Below are 21,939 nucleotides of genomic sequence, written 5' to 3' on the forward strand. Positions count from 1 at the left end.
ACTATTATACTCTATCTGGTCACATGCCCAAGTTCAGTTAAAAATTAAAGTGGTGGATGTCAGCATGCTATCAAGATAAAATTCCAAAGCTAACATATATGTTTCATTAAACGACTCAGATACCAAATATAAAAGTTATTCTCAAATAATCTAAACTATCATCTTTTGAGCATTAACAAAATTTTCTAACATTTATATGTTAATTACAATTAGAAACAAACATTTTTGCTATCATATCACCACAGTTGACCTAGCTCATAACTTACACTGGTTTTTGGTACAATTTCACTTTTCACTTACAATGATTAACCACCTTTTTCACTTAAATTATTGGTGTTAGTAGAGAAAAATGATGCAAGCTTATACAAAAAAATAAAAATACAAAAAAAATAATAATCGTAAAGTCTCTACAGAACAAAAAAGGACATTGGCAATACGTACTTCACACAACACTGCCAGAAACAAGCCTCAAAACTGATCTGTCTGGTAGAAGTTTGCTTCTGTGCTTTCACTTTGCAAATTGAAAAACTGCTTTCCACACTTAGCAAAGAGCAAAACTGCTTTCATATTACAAAGTGTAGCTATGTGCTGCTTTCAACTGTCTCATCCTTATGGTGCTTGTCTCCTGTGGGATAAGTCAATTGTCCAGTTTCTGGGGAAATCCAGAATATCCAGGCTACGTGACTGGCAAAGCAGTCCAGTCATTCTTCATATCTGAACTGGATGCAGGGAATAACTTTGATATTATATACTTGGATCTTAGAAAGGCTTTTTAATACTGTTGCACATGGAAGACTGCTGCACAAATTGGAGCAGTGTGGCATTGGAGGCCAATTGCTGCTATGGATAAAGGGGTGGTTGAGGGGGAGAAGACAGAGTGGTAATCAGTGGACACTGCTCATTGTGGACTAATGTTATTAGTGGAGTCCCTCAGGTTTCAGTGTTGGGTCCATTATTGTTTTCTGTATTTATAAATGATATTGATGATGGTATATCAAGCTTAATGTCCAAGTTTGCAGACGATACGAAGGTTGGCAGGGTTGTCAAGGACACTACTGACACTATGCTGCTGCAACAAGATCTGGAAAGGTTGAGCAGATGGGCTGAGAGGTGGCAAATGAAGTTTAACATTGACAAATGTAAAGTACTACATATGGGAAGCAACCCCAGAGCAACGTATCAACTCTGTGGTACTACACTGACAGTGGTAGAGAATGAAAGGGACCTTGGGGTGGTTGTGCAGGCAGATATGTAGTTCTCTGAGCAGTGCAGGCAGGATGCAAGAGTAGCTCATGTTGTATTGTCAATGATATATAGGAATTTTTCTAGCAGGGATAAGGAGGTGATTATTCCCTTGTATAAGGCAATGGTCAGGTCACATCTAGAGTACTGTATACAGGTCTGGAGGCCTCATTTCAAGAAGGATGTAGAGCTGCTGGAACGAGTACAGAGAAGGGCAACAAGATTAGTGAATGGAACAAAGGGGTGCCTTACAAAGAAAGGCTGAAGTTTTGCAAATTACAGTGTCTGGAGACTAGGCACCAGCGAGGTGATCTGATAGAGGTGTATAAAGCCTTGAATGGTTTGAGCATGCTCAATGCCGATGGGATTCTTCCTCTTGCTCAGAATAATCACCTCAGAGGGCATAAATTCAAATTGAGGAAAGACAGATGTAGGATAGATATCCGGAAATTTGCCTTTAGCCAGCAGGTAGTTGGTTGGTGGAACAGACTTCCATCCCTTGTCGTGGAAGTTGATAGCCTAAATAAGTTTCAGGCTCAGCTGGACAGGTATTTCGAACGAACAGAGGGGTGAAGTGGAAGTGGTTTTTTTTTTGGTTTTTTTTGGCTGATGCTGCATAAGCTTGCTTTCTTGCATCAAATGCCTCTACTAATGCTAATGCTAATATCTACTGTTATAAAGCAGACAGAATGAAATTTAGCATCATGTCTGAAAGGTAACTTTTCTCTCAGAACGTTATCATGAAATACAGTAAATCCCTGTTAGTACGTACACAGTCAATCCAGATCGACGGTACGGGTGGAAGTTATAGGTACCTGCTCTCAACAGATATGTACATATACAGGGTGTCTCAAAAATATCGGTCCAAACGTTTAGGGGAGGTAGGTAACATCTAAAGGAATGTGAATTGCATAGGAACCCATAACCGGAAAGGTCACGGGAAAGTAGTAGCAGAGGCACAAGAAGCAGAAGGGACACAAGACAGTAATTAGTGGCAAACATTTATTTGACATAATATTAACAATGGAGTACAAGATGGATGCATTTCATGATGTTACAACAGATGCTCGAAGGTTCCACCATGAGACATGATGCATGCGTGACACCGACGCAGCATAGATTGGCGGACACGCTCTTTGACAGTAGCAGCGGCAGCGCAGACGAGTCTCGCCATGAGATCCATTTCTGTCTCCACAGGTGATTCATACACGATAGATTTGAGGGCCCCCCACAGAAAGAAATCAAGGTTCGATAAATCAAGTGAGCATAGGGGCCAGGCAACAGGTCCACCACGGCCAATCCATCAACGCCCAAAACGCCTGTTCAAATGGTCATGAACACACCTTCCATAATGGGCAGGTGCCCCGTCATGTTGAAACCAAATGTTGCGTCTCACATTTGCTGGAACATCGTCAAGTAACCCTGGTAAAACTTGTTCAAGAAAGATCCGATATTTAGCAGAGTTCATGCGGGATGGTAACAGGTATGGGCTGACTAAGTAGTCACCGACCATACCTATCCACACATTTATTGTGGAGCGATGTTGTGCCGCATGGGGGCGCACATCGTGTGGGTTGTCGTGAGGACACACATGAGCATTGTGCTGATTGAATAAGCCTTCCCGAGTGAAATAAGCCTCATCCATGAACAAAACATAGGCTGGAAAATTCAAGTCTTGAACACTTTCTTGGAGAAACCACTGTGCAAAAGCCACACGTGCAGGATGATCTTGGGGAAGCAGTAACTGAACCCTTTGGAGATGAAAGGGGTGTAAGGCATCGTTGTGCCAGACGCACTGTACACTGCAACGAGACACTCCTAAGGCAGAGGCAACGACACATGTGCTAGTAGTAGGATTATTCTGGACGGCATTCAACACACTTTCTTCCATGGCGGGAGTTCGCGTTGAACTTGGTTTGCCCGCACTTCTCCTGTTACCTCTAAATGTCCATAATCACACAAATTTTGATGCAAACCCGCACACAAACGGTGGTCCGGTACATGTCCGTCTGGGAAGCGTTCTCCATAAATTCGAAGAGCGGATTGTACATTGCCCTCTGCTAATCCATACACTAGGTGTATGTCTGCCAGCTCACAGTTCGTATAACAATGCATGCTCTTTGTGCGGCGACTACTGCTTAAATGAGTAAATCAGAAATTTTCCTTCTTGCGAACTGATAAACAGTGCCATGCACCGACTTACGGTGATGTTTCGAGTTATGGGTTCCTTTGTGATTCGCATTCCTTTAGATGTTACCTACCTTCCCTAAACGTTTGTACCAATATTTTTGAGACACCCTGTATATGTATGCATTGTTAGGCCCTCGACTTACAATGCAAATTCGTTCCAATAAACACATCATATGTCAAAAAAAAAAAAAAAAAAGTTACCTCGACCCCTTTATAACTATGTACTGTGATACTCAGATGTGGGATCGCATTACTATACATATTATTTGTTTGTAAAATAATAAGGAGTTTACCTCAATATAGTACGTAGAACACTTCTGTATGATACCCTCCAGAAATTAAAAATCGAAAAACTTACATTACAATAATTAAAAACCAATTTAACACAATTAAAAAATCAATTTAACGCAATATGAAAATTAATTAAAGAATTTTCAAAACGATTTTCCTTCATGTAGCTGACAACGCTTTTCTACCGTATGTCGTGATCACAGGAATGAAAATTCCTGTGATCACGACATACGGTTGAAAAATGTTGTCAGTTCAGGAAGGAAAATCTTTTTGAAAATTTTCGTTAAATTCTTTAATTAATTTTCATATTGCATTAAATTGATTTTTTAATCATGTTAATTTGATTTTTAATTGTGTTAATTTGATTTTGTGTTAAATTGGTTTTTAATTACTGTATTGTAAGTTTTTCGATTTTTTCGTTTTAATTTCTGGAGGGGATCATATGGAAGTGCTGTTGTTATTTTGGTTTTTAGGAGCATTAGCAACTAAGGCCAAATTGCTCCGGGGATAAGCGGTGGTCATTCCCTGACCTTTAAGCAACCTCCGTATTTGGTGGTCATGGGCTCGAATCCCGGTCTAATCAAGAAGTAGGACTACGCACTGTCGCTCCTGCCCACCTGGCTACAGAGGCGCCTACGGAAGTGTTCTACGTACTATATTGGGGTAAACTCCTCTTATTATTTTACAAATATTGATATCAACGTAGAATGTATCGAGCGTTGCAGCTCTGATTCATTTTATGTAATATTTGTACAGGCAGCAGCAAATGCGTGAAGACAATAACATCTATCGAGGGCCTACCATCTATGTATGATAGGGCCCTCGACTTACAATGCTAATTCTTTCCAATAAACGCATCTTGTGTCAAAAAAAAAAGTGGCCTTGACCCCTTTATAACTACGTACTGCAGTACTCAGATGTGGGGTCGCATTACTCTATGTATTATTTGTACAGGCAGCAGCAGCAAATGCATGAAGACAATAGCATCTATTGCATGTCACACTATCTGTGCATTATCAGATCTGTTCTGCTTTTATTCAACAACAATCTACTGTTGTTGAATAAAAGCATTTATAATGCTTCATTTAGTTGTGCTCTACTATAATTATGACTTATGGTTAAAACATTTTATATAATTATGGTTTCTAAAAAACTAAAAAGTGGATTAAAAAGAAAACATTACTTTAAGCAAGAGGAAGGATCCCATCGGCACTGAGCATGCTCAAACCATTCAAGGCTTTATACACCTCTATCAGATCACCTCGCCTGTGCCTAGTCTCCAGACACTGTAATTTGCAAAACTTAGGCCTTTCTTCGTAAGAGCAACAAGTTGAAAGTGACAGAACAGTTTAAAAAGGTGTTTCTGGAAAGGAGGGGTTTCTGGAAAAAGGTGTTTCTAGAAAGGATACATTGTGCACAATACCATCACATTTTCATGATTATTCTCGTTTCTCTCTCGACTGTCACCTTCTTGCATTGTGAACAGGATTCACCACAAAGAATGCATTCAAGCTGGTTATCGGCCTGTTGCTGTTCTTTTTGAAATTCCTCAATGATCCTATATACGCCAATATATGCTCGTCCATCTATACACTCCCATCTTCTATGCCAAGCCTCTACACTGTTTTGGGTGAGTAAAATTCCCAGTTGAATGGAATCGTATATGGACATATATGGAATCGTATATTTGTGGAAATAATGGTGGGGCAGGAATTACCGTACCATTACACATATAACGCCTAATTCTTCCATACATAAAATTGTCTTCAAACCACTATCACATCACTAGCTTCCCTTGGTAAATGTGGCTTCAAAACGTTAAATGCTTGTGCTATCTCACCACAACGAATAAATGCTAAGGCACACAAATTAGCATTATACCATTAGTAGAGGCACATGATGCAAGAAAGCAAGCTTATGCAGCATCAGCCAAAAAAAAAAAAAAAAAAAAACCACTCCCATTTCACCCCTCTGTTCGTTTCAAATACCTGTCCACCTGGGCCTTAAATTTATTTAGGCTATCAACTTCCACAACAAGGGATGGAAGTCTGTTCCACCAACCAACTACCTGCTGGCTAAAGGCAAATTTCCAGATATCTATCCTACATCTATCTTTCCTCAATTTGAATTTATGCCCTCTCAGGTGATTATTCTGAGCAAGAGGAAGAATCCCATCAGCATTGAGCATTCTAAAACCATTCAAGGCTTTATACACCTCTATCAGATCACCTTGCTGGTGCCTAGTCTCCAGACACTGTAATTTGCAAAACTTCAGCCTTTCTTTGTAAGAGCAACCCTTTGTTCCATTCACTAATCTTGTTGCCCTTCTCTGTACTCGCTCCAGCAGCTCTACATCCTTCTTGAAATGAGGCCTCCAGACCTGTATACAGTACTCAAGGTTTGGCCTGACCATTGCCTTATACAAGGGAGAAAAATTCCTGCTAGAAAAATTCCTGTACATCACTGACAAGACACCATGAGCTACTCTTGCAGCCCATCTGCACTGCTCAGAGAACTTCATATCTGCCTGCACAATTACCCACAGGTCCTTTTCATTCTCTACCTGTGTAGTACCACAGAGTTGATAAGTTACTCTGGAGTTGCTGCTTCCCATATGTACTACTTTACATTTGTCAATGTTAAACTTCATTTGCCACCTCTCAGCCCAACTGCTGAACTTTTCTAGATCCTGTTGCAGTAGCATCATTAGTGTCCTTAACAACCCTGCCAACCATATCGTCTGCAAACTTGGACATTAAGCTTGATATACCATCATCAATATCATTTATAAATACAGAAAACAACAATGGACCCAACACTGAACCCTGATGAACTCCACTAATAACATTAGTCCACAATGAGTAGTGCCCATTGATTACCACTCTCTGTCTTCTTCCCCTCAACCATCCCTTTATCCATAGCAGCAATTGGCCTCCAATGCCACACTACTCCAATTTGGGCAGCAGTCTTCCATGTGCAACAGTATCAAAAGCCTTTCTAAGATCCAAATATATAATATCAAAGTTATTCCCTGCATCCAGTTCTTCTGTGACTGCATCATAGTATCCAATCAAATTGGTCAGACAAGACTTTCCCTTAACAAAACCATGCTGTGTCTGAGCTATAACTGAAGTCTTGTCTAGATGGTCCTGCAGTACTTCTTTAACCAGTGCCTCCATTAATTTTCCTGGAACAGAAGTTAAACTCACAGGTCTATAATTACTTGCGTCAGCCTTTGATCCTCCTTTGTGAATTGGGGTCACATTTGCACTTCTTCAGTCTATGGGTACCACCCTGAGTCCAAAGAAGCTCTCATAATTATGGCTAAGGGTTTGCTTACTTCCTTTGCTGCCTCCTTTAACATAACTGGATAGATCCCATCCACCCCGGGTGCCTTTTTTATGTTTATCCTCAACAATTTTTCCTCCACTTTCCTCTCAGTTATTACAAAATCATCTAGCTCACCGCCAGAGTTTACTTCACCTCTGGCATTCCCCTTCCTGAATAACTCCTCAAGTGTGAATGTAGATGCAAAATACTCATTTAGTTTGTTAGCCACCTGAGCAGGATCCTCAACTGTTGAACCATCAATATCCAGTGTACCAATCTGATTCATCCCTTTCCTTCTTGAGTTTACATAGGTAAAGAACTCTTTTCTGTTTTTCTTTGCATCCTTTGCCAAGGATTTCTCATAACCTGCCTAATCTCCTTTGTGACAGACCAGCTTATATCTATCATAGGCTTCCATGTCACCCATTAATTTATATGTATCCCATGCATTTTTCTTCTCTGCCATATGTCTCATTAGTTCATCTGACATCCACTTAGGCCTAAACCTTGAACAATATTTCTTAGTTGGTATGTAAAGCCTAGTAGCTTCCAAGATAAGTTCTTTGAATGCTTCCCATTTTGAATTTGCTGTTGGTAACATCATCAGTTGGTCCCACTGTATAGAATTTAAATACTGTCTCAGACCATCATAGTCACGATTACGAAAGCAATAACCCTTCCCTTTACCCCTGATGGTAGTTACCTCTTTGAGTAAATCCCACTTCAGCACACTGTGATCACTGCCACCTAGTGGTTCCTTTATCTGCAGATTCTTAATGCATGAAGAACCACTACTAATAATCAGATCAAGAGTATTACTCCCTCTAGTTGCCTCCCGAACATGCTGATGTAGAAAACAATCATCCAATAAATCCACAAAAGCCTTGCTAGTGTGTGAGTGACCAAACCACAAATTCCAGTTAATATCTGGGAAATTAAAATCCCCCATTATAAGATTCTCTGATTTACTGGCCCACTCTATTTCCCTGTACAGTTTCTTATTATACTCGTCAGATTCGTTAGGCCTATAGCACACTCCTACTCTCAATTTTTATCTCCCAATGCTTATGTCACGTCAAACTGACTCAACACTGCACTGTCCAGCGATGTCAACTGGATTCACTTCCTTGAATTTTGTGTTTCTTAACTAACAGCATAACCCCTCCTCCCTTCCTGTCCTGTCTATCCTTTCTGTACACATTGTACTCCCCAAATTCCAGTTCTGCATTCCTTATATCTGTGTGACACCACGTCTCTGATATCCCAACAATATCTGCCTTTGATGTTTTGAGCAATACCTCAAATTCATCAAATTTATTTACCAAACTCCTAGCATTGGTGTAAACGCCAGTATAAATGCACCTGTTCCTATTCTTAGCTACCCTAACACAACCCATGTGTTTACTTGTACCATAATGACTCCCAGCAGTCTCTGAAATATCCTGCATCTTGTTTTCCCAGCTGCTGCTCATTCCAATAGAAGCAGTGCAAGAATCACTTTCACCTCTGCCTGTGGCTACTGTTAATCTATTAGTCCTTGTATCCCCCCCAAACTAGCAGTTTTCTGACCCACCTAACACTGCCTTGATAGCATCAGCAAATATTCTTGCACCCTTTCTATTTAAGTGTATCCCATCCCTGTAGAAGCAGTCTCTCCTGTTAAAAAATGTCGAAGCAAAAAACTAAAAATTCTTCATCGGTGCGATGAGATGCCAGTTTTTTTCAAGATGCCAGCTTGAATTTTTCTTTCTCCAAACACATTGTCCCAGGTGGGAAAAAACAGACCTTATTAGACACATTAAGGAATTCGCCTTTGAAGGCCTTTATTGCAGCTAATTCCAGGTCAGTTAATATGGCCCGTGATCTTCAATTTCATTTTCTTCAGAGAAGTCAATCATATCTTGAAACAAACATTTATAATTTTCTTCACTCTTATTCGTCATTAACACGTAAACTAAGGGAAGAATTAGATAGTTTTCCTTACCGACGGGTGCATGTATTGTATACAATTAATAAAAAATTGTGGGCACGATTTTAAATGTACCATTCATAATCCAATATTGAGCACATGGCCGTTGAATATTTACTTTTATTGTAAATAGAATTCTTTTCTCTCCCACTGCAAAATCTTTAACAAGAAATCCCATTTTCTTATTATTATAATAATAAGAAAATTAGATATTTTCTCCTGTTACCCCTTTCAAAATATCTTGCCGGTGCCCATGGTCATCCCTAATGTACGATGCACCCTTTTCACTTGTCAAAGAAATTCGTGAAAGGGTACGATGCACCCTTTCACTTGTCAAAGAAATTCGTGAAAGTACACCTAATAACAAATACCCGTATAATTACAGTTTTAGATATGCTAATGATATTATGACCCAGCTGCCAAAATACATTACTCTAAATTTTCATATTCTGAAAGTATTCTTATTTCAAGTTTTTTGTCTTTAGCATTTCAATTCTATACCTATAATTATTGCTCAAATGCCCTATACAAATACCAAAATTCAACTTGAAAAATTACCAATTAAATAATTAAATGCAGTATAATAAAGACAATTAATTAAGTCATTTTTATTTGCTGATCATATTTTAAAACTGTTTGTTTCTGTAATAGAAAACATGACCTTCAAATTGAGAGAGGTATTTGTTGTTAGAATTTTTTTTTTTTTTTTTTTATATTCTTCCTACCTAATAAGGTAAATTTTTACTTACTGAAACTAATAAATATATAGAATTATATTCATATATTTTTACAGTATAGTAGATACTGTCAGGATTCTGGGCTATCTGGATTTTGGGTTAGATCCTAAATAAATACACACCTATATGTGCATGTGTCAAATAAATACATTTATTTGCACATTTTGTATATACTTTGCTAGGGGGTGATATTTACATTCAAAGGTTATTATTATTATCATCTGTTTATTGCTCTGCTCAAGAGTCACCCCCTGGACAGCAGTAAGATATTATACTAAATTATAGATATTAATTATAGGCACTAAATATAGATAATTATAGATACCAAATTAAGATGTTATTTTATCTAAAAGTGCTGAACAATAACATGAAGTATATTTACAAAAATATAAAGCATTTCTTTGGTTGAGGCAGCCCATATTTTCCTTCTGGTTGTGTTCTTGTGAGTCATAGTCAGATATACAGGAATTTTTCCAGCAGGGATAAGGAGGTAATTATACTCCTGTATAAAGCAATGGTACGATCACATCTAAAGTATTACGTAATAGGCCTAGAAGCCTCATTTTAGGAAGACTGAGGATCTGTTGGAATGGATCCGTAATCTCACTGCAGAGAAGTGCAGTGAGATTATTGAGGGGAACAAAAAGAATACTCTTACCAAGAACAATTTCATTCTGCAAAGTGTAACATCTGGAAATAGGCATCTGCATGGAGATCTGATTGATGTATTTAAGGCTCTGAATGGACTGAGTAAGCAAAATGTTGATAGCATCCATACTCTAGCTCAGACAACACACATAAGGGGACACAAATTTAAACTGAAGAATGGTTGCGTAATCGAAGTGTGGAAATTTACTTTCAGTGAGAAGGTAGTTGTCTGATAGAACAAACTTCCATGTGGTGTTGTGGAGGTGAGTAATTAGAATACATTTAAGGAAGAATAAGAAAAATTCTTAGAGATGGGCAGGCGATGTGGGAAGAGTGGTTTTTTTTTTTTTTTGCTGATGTTACATAAGCTTGCTTCCTTAGATCATTTGCCAATACAGGAACTCCCCGACTTGCATAATACTCGACTTATGGAAATTTGGTTTTACGTTAAGTTTTTCCCGGCCGGTGCAAACTTAAAAAAATTGTGGAAACGCATTTTGCATCCCGTAGGAATAAATGGAGGTATTGTGAAAATATCGTAATCTGAACCCAATAAACTTCTTTTTTTTTCTTTTTTTTTTTGTAATTCGTACCAAGTCCTTGGAAGTTGAAAACTTAGTTTTATTACTAAGCTGTTTATCTCTATAAAATGTCATATTTATAATGGAAATTGCACTACCCTTTCATTGTTATCATATGAACATATGATAATGATGAATTCCATTATAAGAATCAATTCTGAACGCCTTTGTGATATTTTTCTAAAGCACGACAATAAAACAATATGCACTTTCCAGTTTATTGGGCTTTTCTGTTTGTGCATCTAATTATAAACGGGTAGTAAACTCAATCTTATTGCATTTGCAATAATACCGATAACTGCAATTCTGTGGGTTTTTACCCTATTATGGAATTTTATGCTATTTCAGAAACTTCTCTTCATTTCTATTTACGTATTACAATGATGAAGGGAAAGCGACCAACGAAAACTGGATTGAAAACTACTTGGAAGGTAGAGAAATGTCCGTGACATTTAAAGGTAAAACCTCATATCCTTTCAAGCCTGAAATTAGTGTCCCACAGTGTTCATCCTTGGGCCCGCTATTATTTCTTATCTACATCAACGACCTGCCAAGCACCCTTGGAGACTACCAAATCAAAATCAACATATTTGCAGACGACATAAAAATCTATAAAGCAATTCACAGTACCAACGACTGCATCATCCTAAAAGAAGCTCTTCAACGAGTTATTCAGTGGCTGAAGGAGAACAAAATGGCAGTCGATGAAAACAAGTGTGAGCTGATGAGCTTTGCTAATGCACACAAGAAAAACAAACTTAATTTTTCTTATTGTATCAACAACAAGGCAATCAAAAAAGTTAGCACAGCCAAAAATTTAGTTATCTTTATTAAAGAATCATTTTCCTTTGATGTCCATGTCTCAAACATTGTGAAGGCAGCTAGCAAAAAACTAGGTTTCCTGAAAAGAATTAACCGAGACTTCAATCAGTTGGCACTTTTCATCTTTCTTTACAAAATCTGTTAGGCCAGCCCTAGAATTTGCCTCACAGGTCTGGTCCCCACATGTTGCTTACCAAAAATTAGAAATTGAAAATATTCAAAAAAGAGCAATCCAGTATGTCTGCTTTAAAAGTGGCCTTGAATGCAATGAGAAATCCTACCAAGAGTGGTATGTATTCTTTGGACTCGAAATGCTAGAAAAAAGAAGAGATAAAGCCAACTTACTCCTTCTTAGCCAGCTGTTTAATGGTACCCTAAATTGCCCTCATCTCGTCTCACAAATAAATTTCAACGCTCCGACAAGAGCGTTAAGAAACCATCCACTGCTGAAACCATCCTATGCGAGAACAAATTATGGATACTACAACAGGACTGCAAGATCAATGATCAAAGCAAATATGGAGATATTTAACACCCACAGACACTTCAAGAGGCAACTGAAATTGCTAACCTCATCCGTTACCTGCCTTAAAATGGACTCTTCTTGCAAGTTCTAAGACTCTGATTGTGTAATGTGTGTGAAGAAATACCAGTGCTCTGCTTTACTCCTACCTGTCTCACTTAAATAGGATGGATGAGTCCTACTTTTATTTATTTAGTTTTATTTATCTGTACATTTCAATTCACTAGTTTTTCTTATGTACATTTACTTTTCTCTTTACTTTGAGAAATATATACTCCAAGCTTCTGCTTTGAAGCTGTGTAATAATGCTTTGTAGCTGCACCCTCAGGCACGTTTGTTTGCTGTTTTGTAGCTGTTAACAATAATAATGATAATGAAAAGTGCAAGTGGTGGGAGTGCCAGGAAACGAAACAAAATTGATTTAGAAATGAAGAAGATTAAGAAGTACAGAGCAGGACAAAGTTTGTCATCTATTGCAAGGGAATTAGGTCTTGCTGCTTCAACAGTGAATACTATTTTAAAGGACAGTGTGCGTATAAAGGAACATGTCAAAGAATCAATGCACTTAAGATCAACAGTAATCACAAAACAGCATTCAGGTGCTATATCGAAGATGGAACAGCTGTTAATAATATAGATCAAAAATCATATTCAGAAGCGAGTGCCCCTAAGTCTAATAATTCAAGCAAAAGCAACAAGTATTTATAAAGATATTAAGGATAAGTACGGCGAATCCCAACCCAAGTTCATGGCAAGCAACGGGTGGATTAATAGGTTCAAGCATCACACTGGTTTCCACAACATTAAAATATGTGGTGAAGTCGCCAGTGCTGATTCTGCAGCTGCAGAGAAATTTTGTGATGTGTTGGAAAAAATTATTGATGAAGGCAGCTATTCAATGCAGCAAATTTTTAATGTTGACGAGACTGCTCTGTATTAGAATAAAAATGCTGGATTGAACATACATTGCCAAAGAGGAAAATACAATGCCAGGTTTTGAAGCGTTAAAAGATATGGCCATGCTCTTGCTTGGGGCTAATGCAGCGGAATATTACAGATTCTTGAGTTTGTCACAGACATTCTCTCAGATATGCCAGACAAGCTGTACTTTTACTGTTCTTCACAGAGATACGAGGCGGAGATGAACTGACGTTCTAGGTGCCGCCCATTACAAAAACACATGTCTACATGTCCACATGTACTTTCTTTCTGGGAGGCTAAAACGCTGATGGAACTGATATTGGGTGACACTCAAGTCAAGTGGACCCAATTTTGGCGAAGTCCGGACAGTCTGTGACAGCCAAATCCTCTGCTAGCACCTTCACGATGGTGAGACTGTTAGTAATCCTGGGTATAACCTCCATGCACAAGTACATGGTGGGTGACCACCCAGGTGTGAACCAACGTAAGCAGGAATCGAGATGTGGTGCCCACACCACATGGAGGAATGCCGCCCCCTCTATGTTACCAGGCAATACTAGGTGGTAGATGACTCTCATCAACAGGTGCAATACGACCACTTTGCTTATTGGAGGCTTGAAGTGGCGGAACCTATGTTTAGTCTCTAGAGCTCAGTTCCGGTCAACCCTTCCCTATCTCTTCCATCATGCAGTATGACTGATGACTTTTGAGGTTATGATGAACATCGTGGGGAGATCCAATATTCCTTACATTTCAAGGATACAGCTCTAAAACAGAGTTCGCAGGCTGGCTGCTAGTTAGTACACCGGACCGAACCTATTGGTAACTCTCTAGGAGGCTTCCCAATCAGCTAGTGTATAATCTTGCTACCTCTACTCTGCCAGATGGTGACTGGAGGGAATCCGAGTAGTGTGTATGCGGGGGGCATTGTCGAGGCCATGTTATGTCAAGGATCTGGGTATATTCTTACCGTGTGTGCGCCATATCCAAAAATTTCATTACTTCATACAGCATGTCCCCCCCCACTTTTTCTTACTATTGAATACACCATGAATTGTCAAACTAATAGAGCAAGCTTATCTGTAAAAAGATCTAAACCTCCCAAGCACTTCCTAATTCATTTCACAAATATACATTGTCTCAATTCTCAACGATGTGCATTTCCACTTGCAGTCTGCCAAACCCCATGTACTTTTTCTGACAGAATCTCAGTTATCGGTTTATTCAACTACTGCTCATCTCAGATGCCCAAATTATTCGCTGTATGATTCCTTTTGCCTCAAAGGTGGTACTTGTGCTTATGTCCATTCTGATATTCCCTGTTAGAGACTTGGCAATTTGGATTCTCCTCTCTTTGATCTTCTCTGGCTTAAAATCTCTCTACCTCATTCTGTCAAATTCATCTGTTGTCTCTACTGTTCTCCCAACTCCACTAATCACTTGGAGCTCTTTGACTTCCTCTCTTTGCAACTTGACTTTCTCCAGTCCAACTTTCCTAACAGTGAGGTAATTTTCCTTGGTGATTTTAATGTTCACAACTCCAGCTGGCTTCCGTTTTCTAGTCACACCGACCCAGCTGGTCAAGATACTGAGGCTTTTGCAATTACTAATGACCTTGCACAGTTGTTGTTTGTTATTTGGTTTTTTAGGAGCATTAGCAATTAAGGCCATATTACTCCGGGATATGCGGTGGTCATTCCTTTCCGCATCTTCCGTATTTGGTGGTGACGGGCTTGAACCCCGGTCTAATCAAGAAGCGTGTGCTACGCACTGCTGCTCCTTCCCACCTGGCTACGGAGGCACTGCCCTTGCACAGACTGCTCACTGACCTACAAGAATACCGGACAATCCTAATCATACAGCCAATACGCTTGATCTTTTTCTCACAAACAACCCTTCTAAGTACACGGTTGATGTGAGAGGTCCTTTAGGCACTTCAGATCATGACTTGGTGATTGTCTCTTCTCCAATGGAACCTTTATCTCATGGCTATTCCCAACCTCGTGTTGTTTGACATTACAAGAATGCAAAATGGGATGACCTGCGAGATTTCTTTTCTTCTTTTCCTTGGTCGGATTACTGTTTCAAAACTTCTGATGTCAACGTTTGCTCAGATCGTGTCAGTGAAATTATTCTTGCAGGAATGGAATCCTTTATCCCACACTCCACTTTAAAATCTCGTCCTTTATCTAAACCTTGGTTTTCCAATAAATGTGCTAAGGCCTTTCAGGAGAAGAATGTTGCATATCGTAATTGGCTTGTTTCTAATTCTTCAGTTTCATTTTCTGCCTACACCAAAGCTCGCAACAATTGTAAAGCAGTTATTAATCAGCCCAAACTAGAGTTTGAACAGGCTAAGAGTAGAAAACTTGCTTCTTGCCCTAATGGTAGCCGAGCATTCTGGTCTCTTGCCAAAGCTATTGGCCGCAACTTTTGCCCATCTCTGCTCCCACCTCTGTCCAAACCAAATGGTTCTGTTGTCACTTCACCCAAGGATAAAGCTGACCTGCTAGCATCCCATTTTTCTTCCAACTCATGTATTAATGATCTTGGTAAAACACCTCCCACCATTCCCAACACACTCCATTCAATGCCTCCTGTGGTCTTCCGTCAAAATGATGTCAGAAGGATTTTGACGAATCTTGATGCTAAGAAAGCTCCAGGTCCCGATGGTATTTCTCCACTTGTTCTCAAAACCTGTGCTCCTAAACTTACTGCTATTTTTGCTGCCTTTTTTCACTTTCTTATTCCAAAGGTGTTTTTCCTTCTGCTTGGAAATTTGCTCATATCCAGCCAGTTCCTAAAAAGGGTGACAAATCCCTCCCATCCAATTATCGTCCCATTGCAATTCCTTCTACTCTTTCTAAAGTAATGGAGAAATCAATTAACCACCAACTCTTAAACTACCTAGAAACCTTCCGTCTGCTCAACGATCACCAGTATGGATTCCGTCAGTGTCGATCCACTGGTGATATTCTGGTTTATCTTACCCATTTACGGACTAATTCAATGGAAAGGTTTGGTGAAACACAAGTAGTTGCTCTTGACATCTCAAAGGCTTTCGATCGCGTTTGGCATAAAGGTCTTCTAAACAAGCTTCCATCTTATGGTTTGTCAACTGTTTTTAGTAATTGGTTATCCAGTTTTCTCTCTGATCGCTCATTGAGGGTGATGGTAGATGGCTCTCTGTCTTCTAACTTCTCCGCTAATGCTGGTATCCCCCAAGGTTCAATTCTTTCTCTCACTCTTTTCCTCTTGTATATTAATGACCTTATTCCATTGACTGGAAATTCTATCCATAGTTTTGCCGATGATAGCACATTGCATTCCACTTTCCATTTTGAGAAACCTTGTCCTGCTCAATCAGCTTCAATTTCTCGAAAATCTGATACCAATTCCTTAAATGCCGATCTTCGGGTAATTCTCCAGTGGGGCAAAGACAACTTAGTTAATTTCAACCCTTCTAAAACTCAGTCTTATCTTATATCTCACAAAAAGGATTCTTCTGTTCCTATGCTTATCTTTAGTGACACTCCGATTTCTAGGCAAAATGATATCGCTCTTTTGGGGATTACCCTGACTTCTAATCTCTCTTGGAACAAGCACATTACAAATATTGCTTCCTCTGCATCTAAAAAACTTGGTTTTCTCTTTCGCTCTCAGCGTTACTTTTCTTCCAAACAGCTGCTCACTCTGTATAAATCGCAAATCCACCCAGTCATGGAATATTGTTCCCACATCTGGGGTGGTGCCCCCAAAACCTGTCTCAGGCTTCTTGATTCCATTCAGAAGAGGTCAGTTAGGTTAATTAATGATTTATCTCTAACAGAGTCTCTCCACTCATTGTCTCATAGACATACTGTTTCTGCTGCATGCCTCTTCTACAGATACTTCCATGGGCACTGTTCTTCTGAATTGGCTTCTATAATCCCCGCTCTCTCTTTCAAAACAGTCCGAACACGTGCCGCCACCAGCCAACATCCATTTACTGTCCAACTTCAAACTCACAGAACCAACTTTTCATCTTCCTCGTTTATTCATTCAACTGCCATTTTCTGGAACAACCTTCCTTCATACATATTTCCTAAAAATTGCAGTCTACAGAAGTTCATGTCCAATGTCAACAAATATCTTCTTTCATCTTCTCAATCTCCAACCCAAGCACGGTACTAAGTATTATAGGTTCTAATACCTCTCCTGTTTGGGGTTTACATAAAAAAATAAAAAATGAAAAAAAATAAAACCACTGCTTGTGTACCATTCTGGAAATCCTCGTGCATTTAAGGGCATCAATAAGGACACCCTTCCAGTGCATTTCTGATCGAAATAGATCTTGTTGTTTTTTTTTTTTTTTTTTTAGGAGCATTAGCAACTAAGGCCATATTGCTCCGGGGATATGTGGTGGTCATTCCGTGACCTTTCCGCATCCTCTGTATTTGGTGGTCCACTGGCTCAAACCCCGGTTTAATCAAGAAACGTGTGCTATGCACTGCTGCTCCTGTCCACCTGGCTACAGAGGTGCCGATCGAAATAGAGAGCATGGATAACAATATCACTCTTTGAGGATTGGTTTAAATAGTATTAAAAATTGGTTTAAAAATATTATAAAGACAATGACGTTCCTGTCAAGATTTTGCTTCTATTAGATAATGCTCCTGGACATCCTATGCATCTAGATGATTTCATTTCGAATGTGAGAGTCAAATTTCTACTACCAAACACGACTTCACTCATCCAACCTATGGATCAGGATGTAATTTAAAAGCATACTATTTACGCACAACATTTGCTCAGGCATTGCTGCAGTAGACGATGAGAAAAAATTTTACTTTGAGACTTGGTAATCTTACAATATTTACCATGGCATCTTAAACATTAATAAGGCCTGGGTGGAAATTACTGAAAGTTTTTTAAAGGCGCATGGAAGAAAATATGCCCATGGCATGTAAAAGGCTTCGAAAGATTTGAAAAAGACGAATCATATGAAGCAGTACAGATAAGATTGTAAAGGTTGCAGAGCTGCTTCAGTTGGAGGTTGATGCCAAAGACATGGAAGAGTTAATAGGGGAAGAAGAGAAGGAATTATCTAATGAAGAACTTATTCACTTCCAGGCAGCGATAGTGAAAGAAGAAAATGCTGACAAAGCTCAAGATGAACCAAATGAAGAGCCGAGATGCTTCATCACCAGAGAGATGGCAATGGCATTTCGCGAAACTGCAATGGCGAGGTTTGAGAAGATGGATCCTGGCAGCGAACAATTCTTAAAAGTTAACAGAGGGGTGAATGATATGCTTGCTTGCTTGCTACAAAGAAATCTACGATGAAAAGAAAAAAAGCCATCATCCAGTCATCCATTAATATGTTCTTTTGTAAGATTGAGCGACTTTTAAATCTCCATAGCCCTCAACCTCTGCAGCGGCGAACTTATTAGTTGAAGACATCGATTCTGGCAACGATGCTCAAGAGGTAAAACTTACTGACGTTATTTCTGTCTCCTCTCTTTTTTTGTAATTTTATAATTTTTTAATTGCACACTTGTAATTTTTCCTGTGCACGAGATAAAAAAATTTAACAAATACAATAAATAATTCTATAGTATGAACCAGTGCTGTAATGCTCAATATGTTCTACATTGATATCAATATTTGTAAAATAATGAGAGAAGTTTACTTCAATATAGTACGTAGAACACTTCCGTATGATACTCTCCAGAAATTAAAACGAAAAAATCAATTTTTTCGCAAAAGCAATATTTTCGTTAATTGTGTTAAATTGAGTTTTGGTTATTTTTTAAATTTTTTAAATTATTTGTTACTCTAATGTAAGTTTTTCAATTTTTTCGTTTTAATTTCTGGAGAGTATCATACGGAAGTGTTCTACATACTATACTGAGGTAACCTTCTCTTATTATTTTACAAATAAGTAATTCTATTTACATGTTCGTCGAACATTTCTTTTTTGATTCAATCAATTCAGCGAGCACAGTTGTGACTGCTGCATAAGCATGGAAAAATTCCCCAACTTACATAGCGTTCCACGGAACACAACCCTTACGTAAGTCGGGGAGTTCCTGTACTAATGCTCGTGCAATTTTGTACAGCTATACTGAGTTCAATCTTCCCCTCCACCGAGATTCCAACTCTAACAAATCAAAATCTGGGGAATGAAAGAACAATCTCCCATTTATATTCTTTGAATAACTAATTCACTATACAAGCTCTGTGACAGGATGCACTGTCACACAAAATTAAAGGATCTCACTTTAATAATTCTGACTACTTAGTTTTGCAGTACAGGTTTCAAAACCTATACAGCACACAGAATATTGCTGAAATCACTAGTGATATCAGCAATACTCATATTCAAAATATAAATTTAATATTAAATTATACAATTCTCATTGTATACTTTAAATATACGAGCCTGAATATTCTTAAATTAAATAAAAAAAAAAAAAAAAAAAGTGTAAAAGTTTTTTTTTTTTATTTATATATATATAGAATAGAAGTAATAGGTAAAAAGCGCAGCCATTATCAACCCACTGCAGGGTGGAAGCCTCCTCAACAATTCATGCTGAGGGAAATGGACCATTATCTGCCACGCTGGTCCAGTGCGGGTTGGCAGATCGACCGTATTCAGCAGTCAGGGGCTTGAACCCCGGTCTACTCAAAGAGCGTGTGCTATGGCACTCCCGCTCCTGCCCACTCGGCTACGGAGTAATAGGTACAGGAGTGGTAATAAGAGAAATATATGATGGAATATAGACCTGGGTTATCATAGGAGTATTTTTTCCCATTTTTTTCTTTTTTCATTATATGTAATTATATTTTCATCATGATTGGTAATAAAACCTAAATGGTAATATAATGGTCTACCTCCACCATTATTAACATTACTGACTTAAACACATGAGACAGTCCCAGAAATTACGTTCAGGGTCCTACTTCAGGAACGGGCTAGCGATCCCAGACTACCCAAGCACTACTAATCCCTCTCATCTTCACACTACTTTTTACTGTTCTGAATCCCTTTTATTTCTTGTGCACGATTAGGTTTCAAAAGCAATATCAGGTTGCTATTTTACTGCTATACATACTGACTTCACCACATACAAAATTCAGCGTCTTTTTCATGCTATTTTGTACGTTCTGCCATCTCCCCTATCCTGGGACATGTGGCCTCATTGTGTTTAATCCCCCCCCCGTCAACCCCATACTGCTTTCCAATGCCTGATTTCGCTTCTACACACATACTATACAGTCATTGAAACATGCACATAGCATTCTTTCCCTCACTGCAGCACACTGGACGACCGTTCCCACTTCACCAGCTTGTGAAATCAGTAAGTACGATTCCTGACCGTCTGCTCCATCTCATGATTTTAACTTTCAATGATTTTTAGTACTGCTTTACTACCTATATTCCTTATTATCTATCATTTCTCTGCCTCTGTCGGGTCAGCCATGATATGTACCATTACGATTAACGTGACTTCAGAACATCAACAATAAACTAAAAGCCTGGTATCTTTTTACCACATGCTATGTATATTTCATGTTAGAAACAGAGGCATTACTTTTTGCTGCATTTTGATTGGTTTTGACGGCTGGCCCTTCTTAATGATGTTGAAATCATCTGAAGTACAGCACTAAGTACTTATGATATTTTTGACTTTTTGTTGCAAGTTCGAATTGTGTTATTTTATGACTGCCTTTCTATGTTATCTAACCTGTTGGTTTGATTACACTACCTGCTGTTCTCTCCACACTAAAAGCATAACTTACTAGTATGAGTGTGTGTGTGTGTATTAAAAGGTAAAATAAATGAAGGAAGTAAATCTGGTCTATCAAGCATTGACATTATCGCAAATTTAATCCTCCTCATGCAAGTGTTCAGTTAAAATCTGCTTTGTGTTAGTGGATCCAGACTGTTGTAAAGCCTTCATAATATCATCTTTTTTTTTTTTTATTAAGATCGTAGATAATGCTATTAATCATAGCAAAAGCTATGTATTTATATTAACCACGTACAGGTAACCCTCATATAACACAGTAGTTAGGTTCCTATAAAATATTTTGTAGTGCGAAACCGTGTTATACAAGACTATGAACCAGTACGAAAATGTGGGGGGGGGTTACGTTCCAAAATCTAACAAAAATACACCATTTTTTACAATCGGAAACTTAATTTTTATTAAAAATAGTAATAACTGAACAAACATCTTACAAACCATGATACATATATGTCAGATAATATATATTCATTTAATTTTCTTCCTCTTCATAGCTGCTAAGCACAATCAAACGAGAACATTTATCTCAGAATATCTTGACTTTCTGAACTTTCTTCTGCAGCATCTAGATTTCGTGTATCCTCTGCTTTCATTAAAAAATCAGTAATCTGAGTTTGTTTGCTTTTGCTTGATAGATCTTTGTAAATTTCATGGTATGGAGCTAAGCATTTTTGAAGCTACCTTTTGAACTTTTAGCTTTCAATGGAAGGATCCTGCATTAAAAAAATAAGATCCTAATTTCTCGGCTGTTTATGTCTTTCCGCATGCTTTTTAGTATAAAATTTGGTACTTCACAATTTTCATCTGTGCTATCATTCTCTGAATTAATGTGGTTTACCTCCAATGCCATTTCCACCAAATCCACTTTGCTAGCCTCTTTTTCTACCAGTAA

The 21,939-nt window shown here is 38.5% G+C and overlaps 1 protein-coding gene across 3 annotated transcripts in view; it reads right to left on the reverse strand.

Annotated features, from left to right (window-relative positions):
* The window catches only part of LOC150077321 (serine/threonine-protein kinase tricornered-like), a 273,055-nt gene that overhangs the window by 82,085 nt on the left and 169,031 nt on the right, over positions 1 to 21,939 (reverse strand). The window lies entirely within an intron of this gene.

The sequence above is a fragment of the Mastigoproctus giganteus genome, chromosome 12 (assembly GCF_048544385.1).
Source record: "Mastigoproctus giganteus isolate SK-2022 chromosome 12, ASM4854438v1, whole genome shotgun sequence".
NCBI lineage: Eukaryota > Metazoa > Arthropoda > Arachnida > Uropygi > Thelyphonidae > Mastigoproctus > Mastigoproctus giganteus.